Consider the following 13,519-nt stretch of genomic DNA (forward strand, 5'->3'; position numbering starts at 1 on the left):
TGCTTATGTGGTTTCTTTTGACTACAATAGCTCATCCTTGCCCATCTGTCTGTCATCTTCCACTCCCCCACCTAGCCTTCTGATGAAATGTTCCAGCTTCTCTGAAGGTTTGCCTATCTGTCCCATTGTTTTCTCTCCTTTAACTCTCAGCACCAGAATGATTTCCTCCTTTGGGTTCCTAAACCACTCTCTCTCACCAGTATAGTCTAGCAATGTGCCAGGTCCTTGGCAGGTAGACAGGCTTGCTCCTTGAGGCCAGGATCATCCCCCTATTCGGGTCTCTTAATGTCATGGAGTCAAAGATCAGTCAGTTTAACGTTGTAAAATCACATAAAACACGTCTGGAAGCTCCCTGCATGTTATCTAAGGTTCAGAAGGGAGAACAGTGAGGAAGCAAATCCAGATCTTTTCTTCAGCAATTTATAAAATGGACTCTAGGTGAGTATTTGCCACTGCCAACATTCAGCTTTCTTGCATGTTCTCTGAAACTTGTTTACTGTGGGCCTTCCTTTAGTTGCCTCCAATTCTTTAATAATTTTTATAAAGTTAGTTCAGTTTGTATAATAGAGATGTTCTTTCCATAGGGTGCTAATTTCTTTGTTAGAAAAGTCACCACGTTAATGTCATTAACAAATACCAATTACAATAAAAAATAACAAACTAATATTATAGTAAATCCAGAGAAATAAATTTCAATTCCTTTAAAAAAATCCCACCTAATGCTGAACCTTCTAATTCTTTGCTTAAATGCCTAAAAATACACTATACTATCCCTCTCAGGTGGGAATTTTTACAATCTGAGCTTAGATTTGCTCATTTGAATAGAGAGGGCTTAGACAAGCTAATCTCTAAATACTATTTTACAATGATATTCCTTGGTCTTATAACAAAATAAGAGATCATTGCTAATGATCACCGGAAATTTCTTATTTTCCAAATTCTCTCAATACATATACATTACTTTTGTAATCAGACAAAAAATTATTAAAACTGAATAGTAAATAATCCTAAACAGTCATACAAATGGGTTCTTTATAACAGTCAACAAACAGTAGTCAGAAGTCAGATGAGAAAACATATATTTCAATTACATTACTAGTTTGCATCACTCTAAAACACAATCCTTATAAACCTCCCTATCAAAGTCATAACCTCCTTTTCACATGAAAATAATAAAATCTACATCTCTGCATTTTCCCTTTGAAATACTGTGTTGCTATAAATGGCAAAGATCCACTTTTGGGTAGTGTGGTCAGCTATTAGATATAACCGAAGCAGTCATGACAAATATTGCAGGGGGCAAAAATCAACGTGTCTGCAGGAACAAAATACAGATTCAAAATAAATTCAAGAAAAAATATTCACTAAGAAACAATGGATAGACAAACTAAATTGGCAGAAAGAATGTGGCAGAATGCCAAAGAATTTCCACATTGAAATTCAGGCAACTTCATTAACTAAGGGGTTTGAGAAGGAACAAAAAATAATTTAAAATAGAGTGCCACTGTATTTGATGAAACAAGTATTTCATAGTCTTGGGATACCCAGGCTGCTGGAGCTATTAGACACTAAGTTATCAAATTCCCTGCTGCCACTACCAGCTGGGAGACACAGGCAAGACAATTTCTGGACAAACTGTTCAGTGCTTCTACAGATATTAAACAATTATGCTGTCATAGCAACATGGTATATTTATGAGGGTGCACAGTAGAAATCTGCCAGGGCTTAGTTCAAATTATTAATTAGCAAAATTCGCACATTCTTTAATTTTAGCAATAAAATATTCACAGTATCTCAATATTAAATAATTCAACATTTACTAAACCTCTACCAGGAGAAAAATAGAATCTCTAGTCACATTAAGTTTGTAATTAATAGACAGAATGAGATACAAAGAATTATATAGTTAAAATGTTCATAGAGTCCTGCTTAGTTGGCATTAAATATATGTTTATTGATTTTCAGACTGTATAAAAGAGTTAAAAAATCAAATGCTATGAAACGCAGAGAAGAATGAATCATTTCTAGCCGGGAAAAAATTGATATGCCATAATTTCATTGTATAAATTAATCAAGAAATTAAATTGGCCCAGTGAAAGTTACTTTTATAATATTTCCTCAATGGAAGTTCATCAATATTGGTATAATTCTGAATAAAAGGTTTATATTCAAAAATATGGGTCTATACTTCTTAGGATGAAGATGAGTACATCTTTCCTCTATCAAAGAGACTTAGGAGGCACATCAACTAAATTCAATGACCAGGCTTCGTTTTGATGCTGACTAGAATAAATCAACTATAAAACAATGCCTTTTTTTTCTTTTTTTTGAGATAGAATCTTGCTCTACTGCCCAGGCTGGAGTTAGTGACCTAATCTTGGCTCACTGCAACCTGCACCTCCTGCGGTCAGGTGATCTTCCAACTCCAGCCTCCTGAATAGCTGGGACTACAGGTGCATGCCACCATGCCCAGATAATTAATTTTGGTATTTTCTATAGAGACAGTATTTTACTATATTGCCCAGGCTGGTCTGCAGCTTCTGGGATCAAGGCATCCGCCTACCTTGGCCTCCCGAAGTGCTGGGATTACAGGTGTGAGCCATTGTACTCAGTCAAAATAATACTTTGGAGATAACTGGGGAAAACTGAAAACAGCATCAGATCATATGAAGGGATTATTGTTAATTTGTTAGGTGTAATAATAAAATTGTGGTCATATTAGAGATAAATGGTGAAATATCTATAAGGAAAAATGATATGCAAAAGAACAATATATTAAAAGATGACATACAAAAAAGTGTTGGGAGAGTGCCGGACGCGGTGGCTCATGCCTGTAATCCCAGCACTTTGGGAGGCCGAGGCGGGTGGATCACGAGGTCAGGAGATCGAGACCATCCTGGCTAACATGGTGAAACCCCGCCTCTACTAAAAATACAAAAAATTAGCTGGGCGAGGTGGCGGGCACCTGTAGTCCCAGCTACGCGGGAGGCTGAGGCAGGAGAATGGCATGAACCCCGGGGGGCGGAGCCTGCAGTGAGCCGAGATTGCGCCACTGCACTCCAGCCTGGGTGACAGAGTGAGACTCCTTCTCATAAAAAAAAAAAAAAAAAGTGTTGGGAGAATAGATAAAGCAAGATGGACAAAATGCTTATTAATCATTGAGGCTGGGTGATGAATACAAGGGGGTTCATTATGTACTCTACATTGTGCAGAATATATAAAAAATTTCCCATAACAGAAACATTTTAAATGTCCTTTACTTTGTATGTGAAGTATAGTCGTTGGCCTATTATAAGCACTTAACAAAAGTTAGTTATTATATTATTGTTGTTGTTGCTGTTCTGCCTAGTACAGGAATTAGTGTGGTATGACGGAAAAAAGTATGAGCTTTGGAGATCTAATACCTAACTCTGATATTAACTAGCTATGTGATTTTGAGCAAATATTTTTACCTTTTTGAACTGGTCTGCTTATTTGTGAAAGGTGGAAAATAAAAACTTTTACCTCAAAAGGTTGATGTAGAACTAAATGAAATTATATAAAAGTACATTGAAAATTGTAAGACATGCAAATATTACTATTTTTAATCTTAGTTCATAAGAAACTTTTAACCAATTATGGATGAAATCAAACACGGATTGCAACAATTTTAAAAGACAATTGAATCAACATAGTGAGAAAATACTACAAAGTTCAGAAGAAAATAAGATTACTTCTTTTTTGGGAGAGACAAAGAAAGCCTCATAGAGGAAAAACATCTGAACTCTTGAAAGTTGGCAGAATTTTCAAAGGCAAAGATGAGAGTAAGAGGCACCACATGAGGCAAACAACATGAAAAATGGGGAAGGGGATATTGCACTCAGGAAGTGTAAGAAACTGTAGTTTGAGGCCAGGCGCGGTGGCTCATGCCTGTAATCCCAGTACTTTGGGAGGCCGAGACGGGTGGATCATGAGGTCAGGAGATCGAGACCATCCTGGCTAACATGGTGAAACCCTGTCTCTACTAAAAATACAAAAAAATTAGCCAGGCGTGGTGGCGGGCACCTGTAGTCCCAGCTACTCGGGAGGCTTAGGCAGGAGAATGGCGTGAACCCGGGAGGCGGAGCTTGTAGTGAGCCGAGACTGCACCACTGCACTCTAGCCTGGGAGACAGAGCGAGACTCCGTCTCAAAAAAAAAAAAAAAAAAGAAAGAAAGAAACTGTAGTTTGAAAGAACTAGAACCATAAAAGGAATTTGGAGCCAGATTGTGGGTGGTTCTGAGTGTCTCTCTATGACGGGGATTTTATCTGGTAGACAAGATAGAGCCACTTTCACCTTTTAGCAGAAATAACATTAAGAGATTCTTTCTAGGATATGCCTCACTGCTGATAGATCAGAAGGTGTCATAGAATTGAAATGAGTACGTACAGACTCAGTAATGTAAAAACATGAAGAAAATGAAAATCAGGGATAGAGAAGGCATCCTGTATGAAAATCAGCCAGAATTGGCTTTTTATTTTATAAGAAATATATAATATATTGGAGTTTTAGTAAGGGCAAAAAATATGGATGGGAATACAAGAAAAGCTTAAGTATAAAAATTTTACCAGACTGTTATTTCGTAAAGTGATATAAAAAGCTGGATTAAAATGACAAAAAAAGTAAGCTGACAAATCCTGGGAAGTGATTTTATCAGACAATATTCATGTAGAAATGATTGTGAATTATTAATTATGCTTCATTAAATATAAATTAACTTTTGATGACTTACTTTGAAATTTTGTCTAATATCAGAAACCAAGTGATGTTATGACATGTAGATCAAATTTTTATTTCTAAAAACAAAACACTGAATATTTAAAAAATAATTCCTTTCTTTTTTTGAGATGGAGTCTTACTCTATCGCCCAGGCTAGAGTACAGTGCTGTGATCTCGGCTCACTGCAACCTCCCCCTCCCAGGTTCAAACATTTCTCCCGCCTCAGCTTCCCAAGTAGCTGGGATTACAGGCATGTACCACCACATCCGGCTAATTTTTGTATTTTTAGTGGAGACAGGATTTCACCATGTTGGCCAGGCTGGTCTCAAACCCCTCACCTCAGGTGATCCGCCCACCTTGGCCTCCCAAAGGGCTCGGATTACAGGTGTGAGCCACCTCGCCCAGCCTAAAAAATAATTCTTATTAAGGGTACTTGAACATTTTAGAACACAACATTCCTAAAATATGTTTTGCCTTGAAATATCTGATAAAGAGCAACTGTCTCTCAAAACACATGTATTCTTACACAAAAACAGACTCAGTCTTAGGGACTTTTTTTTATATTTTTATTTTTGAAACAGGGTCTTGCTCTGTCACCCAGGCTGGAGTGAAATGGCACAATCTCAGTTCATTGCAACCTCTGTCTCCCGTACTCAAGCAATCCTTCTGCCTAAGCATACTTAGTAGCTGGGACTACAGGTGCATGCCACCATGCCTGGCTAATTTTTTGTATTTTTTGTAGAGATGGGGTTTTGCCATATTGCCCACGCTGGTCTCAAACTCTTGGACTCAAGCAATCCACCCACCTTGGCCTCCCAAAATGCTGGGATTATAGGCATGAGCCACTGCACCCAGCAGGGCCTTTTTTTTTTTTTTTTTTGAGACGGAGTTTCACTTTCCTTGCCCAGACTGGAGTGCAATGGCGCAATCTTGGCTCACCGCAACCTCTGCCTCCCAGGTTCAAGCGATTCTCCCGCCTCAGCCTCCTGAGTAGCTGGGATTACAGGCATGGACCACCACACCTGGCTAATTTTGTATTTTTAGTAGAGACAGGATTTCTCCATGTTGGTCAGGCTGGTCTCGAACTCCCTACCTCAGGTGATCTGCCTGCCTCGGCCTCCCAAAGTGCTGGGATTAAAGGCGTGAGCCACCGCACCCGGCCCCCAGCAGGGACTTTTTTAAACAAAAAGAAATATGGCACTTATGGCTGATTCTATAGCCCCCAGTTTTCACAATAAATATTTTGTATATCAAATTGAATATGACACTATACATCAAAAGAAAACCAGGTATGAGAACATGGGGAAGGCAGGAAATTTATTCTTGAGCTACAGCTGGCATAGAAAAAATATCACTGGTTAGAAAATAAATAGCCATCTCTCTTTTTGTTAATTAGAAAGTCATACTGTGACAAAAAACAAAACAAAACAAAAAAAACAAACCAGCATGAAGCTCCTGATAGTATGAAAGGTACATATAATGTTATAATTACAGTAGGTAGAAAGTAATGTATGTTACAGCATGCTAAAGTGGTTCTATAATATTCAGCATTATACCCTAAGTGACCCTCAAACATGTATATTTTCACGGTACCCTATCCCACTTGGCAGAAAGGCAGCAATTCTGCTGCACTTACTGGAAAGACTATGTGCTGTGTCATGAAATCTCACACAGAAAATAGAAAGGATTTTTAAAAATCAGTTTTATTATAAATAAGGGGCAGGCTACTTTATTTTACTATGACAAGTGGTGCTTGTTTTTAGCTTCCCAACAGATGTAAAATCTTTTCTAGTATCAAAGATTCTTAGAAAAGATAATATCTGCAAGAAAAAGGTGAGATTGGGTTTAATAAAGATGATAAACCTTCAGATACCTCAAAATCAGCACCCATTCTCTTTAATTTCCTCATTGTAAAAGTTGCCACTGGTAACAAAGCAGTCTTGTAAAACATCTCTAGATATAATTTCAAGTGTTGAAACATTTCTTTCATAGAGTTCAGCCAGTTTCTAGTTTGCAAACAGAAGGCTGTGTAGACTGCATATATCTATAGATAATGCTTTAGAAGGAGAAAGAAAGGAGACTGAACAATTGCTACACGTGATTCATTTACTTTAAAAATAAATTATGTGATTAAAATAGGCATTTTCACAGGGGGCTGTCACTTTGCATTTGACTGAAAACACCAGTGACACTACTCCAGGAGAGCTGAGTCAATTGTCCTCCACCTACTATCTGCATCTTCACTTGCCTGTCTTGGTCTTCTTTGATTGTCTTGTTTCAGAAGATGGAAATAAGGGTGAAGGTGAGCAGGTGCATCAAATATGAAGAAAAGCATGAAATACCATTGACCAAAGAAGCAAGGCATTTTTTAAAGCTACTGAAGAAGGACCTGAGTTACTATCACTGCAAAAATATACATTCCCACATAAGTAACTCTCCTAGATGATCAGCACTCAGAAAAGCACAGAGAAAGAGAACACAAACTCTATGCCAGTCCTTAGCAAAGCAGTTCTGTGGGGTACTGCATTAGCCAAGGAATACTACAGGTGGCTCTGTACTCCATCGTACCCACCAAACAGAAGCAGCTAAAAGTCTAACCACAGAATCTTGCTCAGATCTTAGCACAGATGTTACCTTATGAAAACACATTAGAAAGGAATTGAAGTTGGCTAAAGGATTCAAAAAGTTCTATTTAGATTTTAACCAGCCGCCTTGGTCCAATTTCCACCCCTTGACCTGGTAAATGCAAGCACAGGCAAAGTTATGTATGATTTAATTAGCTAAATACTAATCAGCACTTTATTATTAGAAATTTAAAAGTAATTAGCATTTCATTATTCTATCTTAGTGATAATGCTGCCAGTCTCTGATCCTGTCATTATAGAACTATATCCAGTTGAATAGGCTACTTAACTATTTCCTCTCTTGAGTAGGTAGTCCCTAGATTTTATCTAATTCATTTGTCTCCTTCATTAAACAGCTGCAAGCTCAGAGAAAAAGAAATTTCAATTTGTCTTATAACCCTCTGAAAACAATCCAACTAAGCCTAAATTTTAAATTCATATTACTTCTAAATCATTTTGGCTACTCATTAGGAATTTATGTATTTATTTATTTATTTATTTATTTATTTTTTTTGAGACAGTCTCGCTCTATCTCCCACGCTGGAGTGCAGTGGCACGATCTCAGCTCACTGCAGCCTCCGCCTCCCAGGTTCCGGCGATTCTCCTGTCTCAGCCTCCCAAGTAGATGGGACTGCAAGCGCATGCCATTCCACCTGGCTAATTTTTGTAGTTTTTAAAATAGAGATGGAGTTTTGCCATGTTGGCCAGGCTGGTCTCAAACTCCTGGCCTCAAGTGATTCACTCACCTCGGCCTCCCAAAGTGCTGGGATTACAGGCATGAGCCACTGCACCCAGCCAGGAATTTCAGATAGTCCTTTAAAATCTACTAATTAACTCAGCAAGTATTTGTTGAATGTCTACGGTATGCAAGGCATCAGGGAGACACAAAAATAATGAAGACTCTTTATCTCTCTTCCATAGAGATGGTGGGTAAATACATAAATCTAACTAAATCCCAAAAGAAATCTGTAAGTGACCTATCACACTTCAGAGAGTCAATTCAAGCCTTCAAGCCATAGTGTTCACAAGGACTTTATTAAAGAAGCATATTTTTACAGCCAGAGAGACCCTAGAAAATATCTGTGCCAAGCCTATAATTTTATAGATAAGAAAAAAGAAAAGGCCCTAATTAGAAGGAATAACTATTTACTCAGTATCACATATCAGTTGATATCACACATATCAATTTACTCAATAACAATTTACTCAACTATCACAGCGAGTTACTTTTCCATGATGCCACATTGCCACTCTGAGGCTAAGAGAATGTGAATAGGCAAATATAAGAGAAAGAGGAGAGCATGCTGGCAAAGATTAGAGGTTGAAATATAACACTGATAAGAAGGTATGTTTGGGAAACAGAGTATTTAATTTGTCTGAGGAAAAAAAGCATTTATGGGGAGAAACCAGACGCCAGGCTGAAAGCAGAGCAGGATTAGATCATAAAGGACATCAAATGACAGTATAAGAGACTTAGACTTTTTCACTATACAATATAATGAACATAGGTAGCAGAATTTACTTTCAAAAAAACATTCCTTCAACATTGGTATTATAACATAACACTGATGGTCTTAGAGGTTTATATAATCAAAGAACAGAAAACTCTTTTGATATGAAAAGGGCCAGCTAAACATAGCAAATTATACTGAATACAATCTCCCTTTGTAATTTCTTCTTTCTCCAAAGTGGAGAGTGGCAGGATAAGAATACAAGATGGCAAGACAGTGTGATCTGCTGACCACAGATGGCTTTTGCAAAAGAACTGATAAATGAAAGTTTGTGCCAACCCAGGGCTCCTGCCGTGCTCTTCGTGGGGATCTTCAACTTGAAGGCTCTATCTAGCTGAATCCTGAACCAGTCCTAGATAGGCTTGAAAATCGGTGGGCTTGTCCATCCTTATCAGATGCTGGAGTCCAATCATCTACCTATGGAGCTGTCGCTGCCCTTCCCTCCACCCCACTGCCTAGCTCTTCACTCTAAAGCCTTGTTCCTTTCTTTAGGACTGGAAACAAAAGAGAGATAGCATATTAGATTTTATGCCAAGGTTTGTACAGCACCCTAGGACAATTCCAAAACACTTTCACAGTCTCTGCTTCATTCATCATAAAGCAGAAGCAAACCTCTGTTCTACTTCACCCTTCACTCTGAATAGCTCTCCCAATCCTCCAGAGGTTAGAACATTCTTCCTGTCTCTCTGGTTACTGGCTAGGCATTAACTTCAACCTTTTAAACTAGAAGACCCTCCTAAAACTCTAATCTATTACCTGCTCAATTGCAAGTGCTACCTTTGCCAAGAAACCAACTGCATCCAACTCACCAAACCCTTAGGATAGCAATAGCATGCCAGAGATTTCAAAACCACTTGGACACCATAACTTGACCTCTAGGGATCTTCCTTTTGAAAACCTGCACCTTAGAAAAATTATTCCTCAAGCCCCAGTTCTGTATAGTCTTGGTCTATTCTCTTCTCCATGCTGGTCTGCTGCTGCTGGGATGCCAACAGCCTCTGTGTCTCAGGCCATCCAGGCGATGGCAGAAGTTCTGAAAAGGACACACTGAGTGCATCAAGGTTTAACTTATAAAGAGAGTTTATGCAAAAATCCTCAACAAAATACTGGCAAACCGAATCCAGCAGCACATCAAAAAGCTTATACACCATGATCAAGTGGGCTTCATCCCTGGGATGCAAGGCTGATTCAACATACGCAAATCAATAAATGTAATCCAGCATATAAACAGAACCAAAGACAAAAACCACATGATTATTTCGATAGATGCAGAAAAGGCCTTTGACAAAATTCAACAATGCTTCATACTAAAAACTCTCAATAAACTAGGTATTGATGGGACGTATCTCAAAATAATAAGAGCTATTTATGAAAAACCCACAGCCAATATCATACTGAATGGGCAAAAAGTGGAAGCATTCCCTCTGAAAACTGGCACAAGACAGGGATGCCCTCTCTCACTATTCAACATAGTGTTGGAAGTTCTGGCCAGGGCAATCAGGCAGGAGAAGGAAATAAAGGGTATTCAATTAGGAAAAGAGGAAGTCAAATTGTCCCTGTTTGCAGATGACATGATTGCATATCTAGAAAACCCCTTTATCTCAGCCCAAAATCTCCTTAAGCTGATAAGCAACTTCAGCAAAGTCTCAGGATACAAAATCAATGTACAAAAATCACAAGCATTCTTATACACTGATCACAGACAAACAGAGAGCCAAATCATGAGTGAACTCCCATTCACAATTGCTTCAAAGAGAATAAAATACCTAGGAATCCAACTTACAAGGGACGTGAAGGACCTCTTCAAGGACAACTACAAACCACTGCTCAATGAAATAAAGGAGGATACAAACAAATGGAAGAACATTCCATGCTCATGGGCTGGAAGAATCAATATCGTGAAAATGGCCATACTGCCCAAGGTAATTTATAGATTCAATGCCATCCCCATCAAGCTACCAATGACTTTCTTCACAGAATTGGAAAAAACTACTTTAAAGTTCATATGGAACCAAAAAAGAGCCCGCGTCACCAAGTCAATCCTAAGCCAAAAGAACAAAGCTGGAGGCATCACGCTACCTGACCTCAAACTAAACTACAAGTCTACAGTAACCAAAACAGCATGGTACTGGTACCAAAACAGAGATATAGACCAATGGAACAGAACAGAGCCCTCAGAAATAATGCCGCATATCTACAACTATCTGATCTTTGACAAACCTGACAAAAACAAGAAATGGGGAAAGGATTCCCTATTTAATAAATGGTGCTGGGAAAACTGGCTAGCCATATGTAGAAAGCTGAAACTGGATCTCTTCCTTACACCTTATATAAAAATTAATTCAAGATGCATTAAAGACTTACATGTTAGACCTAAAACCATAAAAACCCTAGAAGAAAACCTAGGCAATACCATTCAGGACATATGCATGGGCAAGGACTTCATGTCTAAAACACCAAAAGCAATGGCAACAAAAGCCGAAATTGACAAATGGGATCTAATTAAACTAAAGAGCTTCTGCACAGCAAAAGAAACTACCATCAGCATGAACAACCTACAAAATGGGAGAAAATTTTTGCAACCTACTCATCTGACAAAGGGCTAATATCCAGAATCTACAGTGAACTCAAACAAATTTACAAGAAAAAAACAAACAACCCCATCAAAAAGTGGGCAAAGGACATGAACAGACACTTCTCAAAAGAAGACATTTATGCAGCCAAAAAACACATGAAAAAATGCTCATCATCACTGGCCATCAGAGAAATGCAAATCAAAACCACAATGAGATACCATCTCACACCAGTTAGAATGGCCATCACTAAAAAGTCAGGAAACAACAGGTGCTGGAGAGGATGTGGAGAAATAGGAACACTTTTACACTGTTGGTGGGACTGTAAACTAGTTCAACCATTGTGGAAGTCAGTGTGGCGATTCCTCAGGGATCTAGAACTAGAAATATCATTTGACCCAGCCATCCCATTACTGGGTATATACCCAAAGGACTATAAATCATGCTGCTGTAAAGACACATGCACACATATGTTTATTGCGGCACTATTCACAATAGCAAAGACTTGTAACCAACCCAAATGTCCAACAACATGGAATACTATGCAGCCATAAAAAATGATGAGTTCATGTCCTTTGTAGGGACATGGATGAAACTGGAAATCATCATTCTCAGTAAACTATCGCAAGGACAAAAAACCAAACACCGCATGTTCTCACTCATAGGTGGGAATTGAACAATGAGAACACATGGACACAGGAAGGGGAACATCACACTCCAAGGACTGTTGTGGGGTGGGGGGAGGGGGGAGGGATAGCATTAGGAGATATACCTAATGCTAAATGACGAGTTAATGGGTGCAGCACACCAACATGGCACATGAATACATATGTAACAAACCTGCACATTGTGCACATGTACCCTAAAACTTAAAGCATAATAAAATAAAAATAAATAAATTAATTAAAAAAAGAGTTTGTGAAACTCTTATAAAAAATTTACAGAGTACTTTGGGCTACATACAACCTGAAAGTCCACAGAGCCATTGTTTTTCAAAGTGCGATGAGAATGCGACTTCCTGGGTTTCAATATCAAGAGCCAAATTCTGACTGTTAACTGATCTTCATCTTCCCACTCTGGTATATAGGCTCATCTTTTACTGTTCAGTGAAGAAAAATAGGTAGGACTTTTCAAATAGTGGGAATTAAAAGTCATAAATAATTTATTGTTCTAGTTTTAATTCTTGTTTTAAAAAATGAAACAAGAGAATATTACTTTTAAACTATACAGTGACGCACACGTATTTAGCTGACAGAACTGAGCACTGTGTGAAGTACTTCCCACGCATTATCTCATGACACCCTTACATTAGCCCAAAGGGACCATACTATTTTCATTCCCAGGTTAGACATCAGGAAACTGAGCCTTAGTAAGATAAACAATTGGCCCAAAGTCACACAACCATATGTGGAAGAGTTGCTGTTGAGCCTCTAGTCATCTAACTTCTAAGCCTATGCACTCAAATCAATAAACCACTCAACTGGCCCATTTTTACTTTTATTTTTTAATCAGTACTTTAAAATGATAAGTTTGAGAGGCTAAATATATAAAGAATATGCATTATTTTTATAAATACAAAAAAGAAGAAAAAATAGGAACCAAACTTCAGAAACTTTGTTACCCTTAATTTAAGACCAATTTAAAAAACCGAAAGTGCTGTTCATTGTAAGCCTGAAAATTCAATACAGGAAAATTATCAGGACCCTGTAAACCTAAAATTTTCATACGTTCCTCCATAAGCATACATTGAGTGTCTACTATGTAACAGGTACCATGCTAGGAGCTGAGGACAGAGATAAATAAGAAAAACACAGTCCCTGCTCTCAAGGAACATACAGACAAGTTGCAAAGACAGTCATATGGTATGACTAGTATGATAAAAGGGAGTAGAAGCAGGAAAAACCTATTCAGCCAGGGACAAGGGAAGGTCTCTCTTCCATGAGTTAAAGGGAGGGTATATGGGAAGGGGACAGGAAGTTCTCCCTGCAGAAGGAGGAGCATGTAGGGAGGACCAAAGCAGAGATAAGTAACTGAATAGATAAGAAACTGCAGAGTGCCTCAAGCCAACAGTGA

General features: G+C 38.3%; 1 protein-coding gene across 4 annotated transcripts in view; it reads right to left on the reverse strand.

Annotated features, from left to right (window-relative positions):
• The window catches only part of VWA8 (von Willebrand factor A domain containing 8), a 424,992-nt gene that overhangs the window by 224,310 nt on the left and 187,163 nt on the right, over window positions 1-13,519 (reverse strand). The window lies entirely within an intron of this gene.

The sequence above is a fragment of the Nomascus leucogenys genome, chromosome 5 (genome assembly GCF_006542625.1).
Source record: "Nomascus leucogenys isolate Asia chromosome 5, Asia_NLE_v1, whole genome shotgun sequence".
Taxonomy (NCBI): Eukaryota; Metazoa; Chordata; class Mammalia; order Primates; family Hylobatidae; genus Nomascus; species Nomascus leucogenys.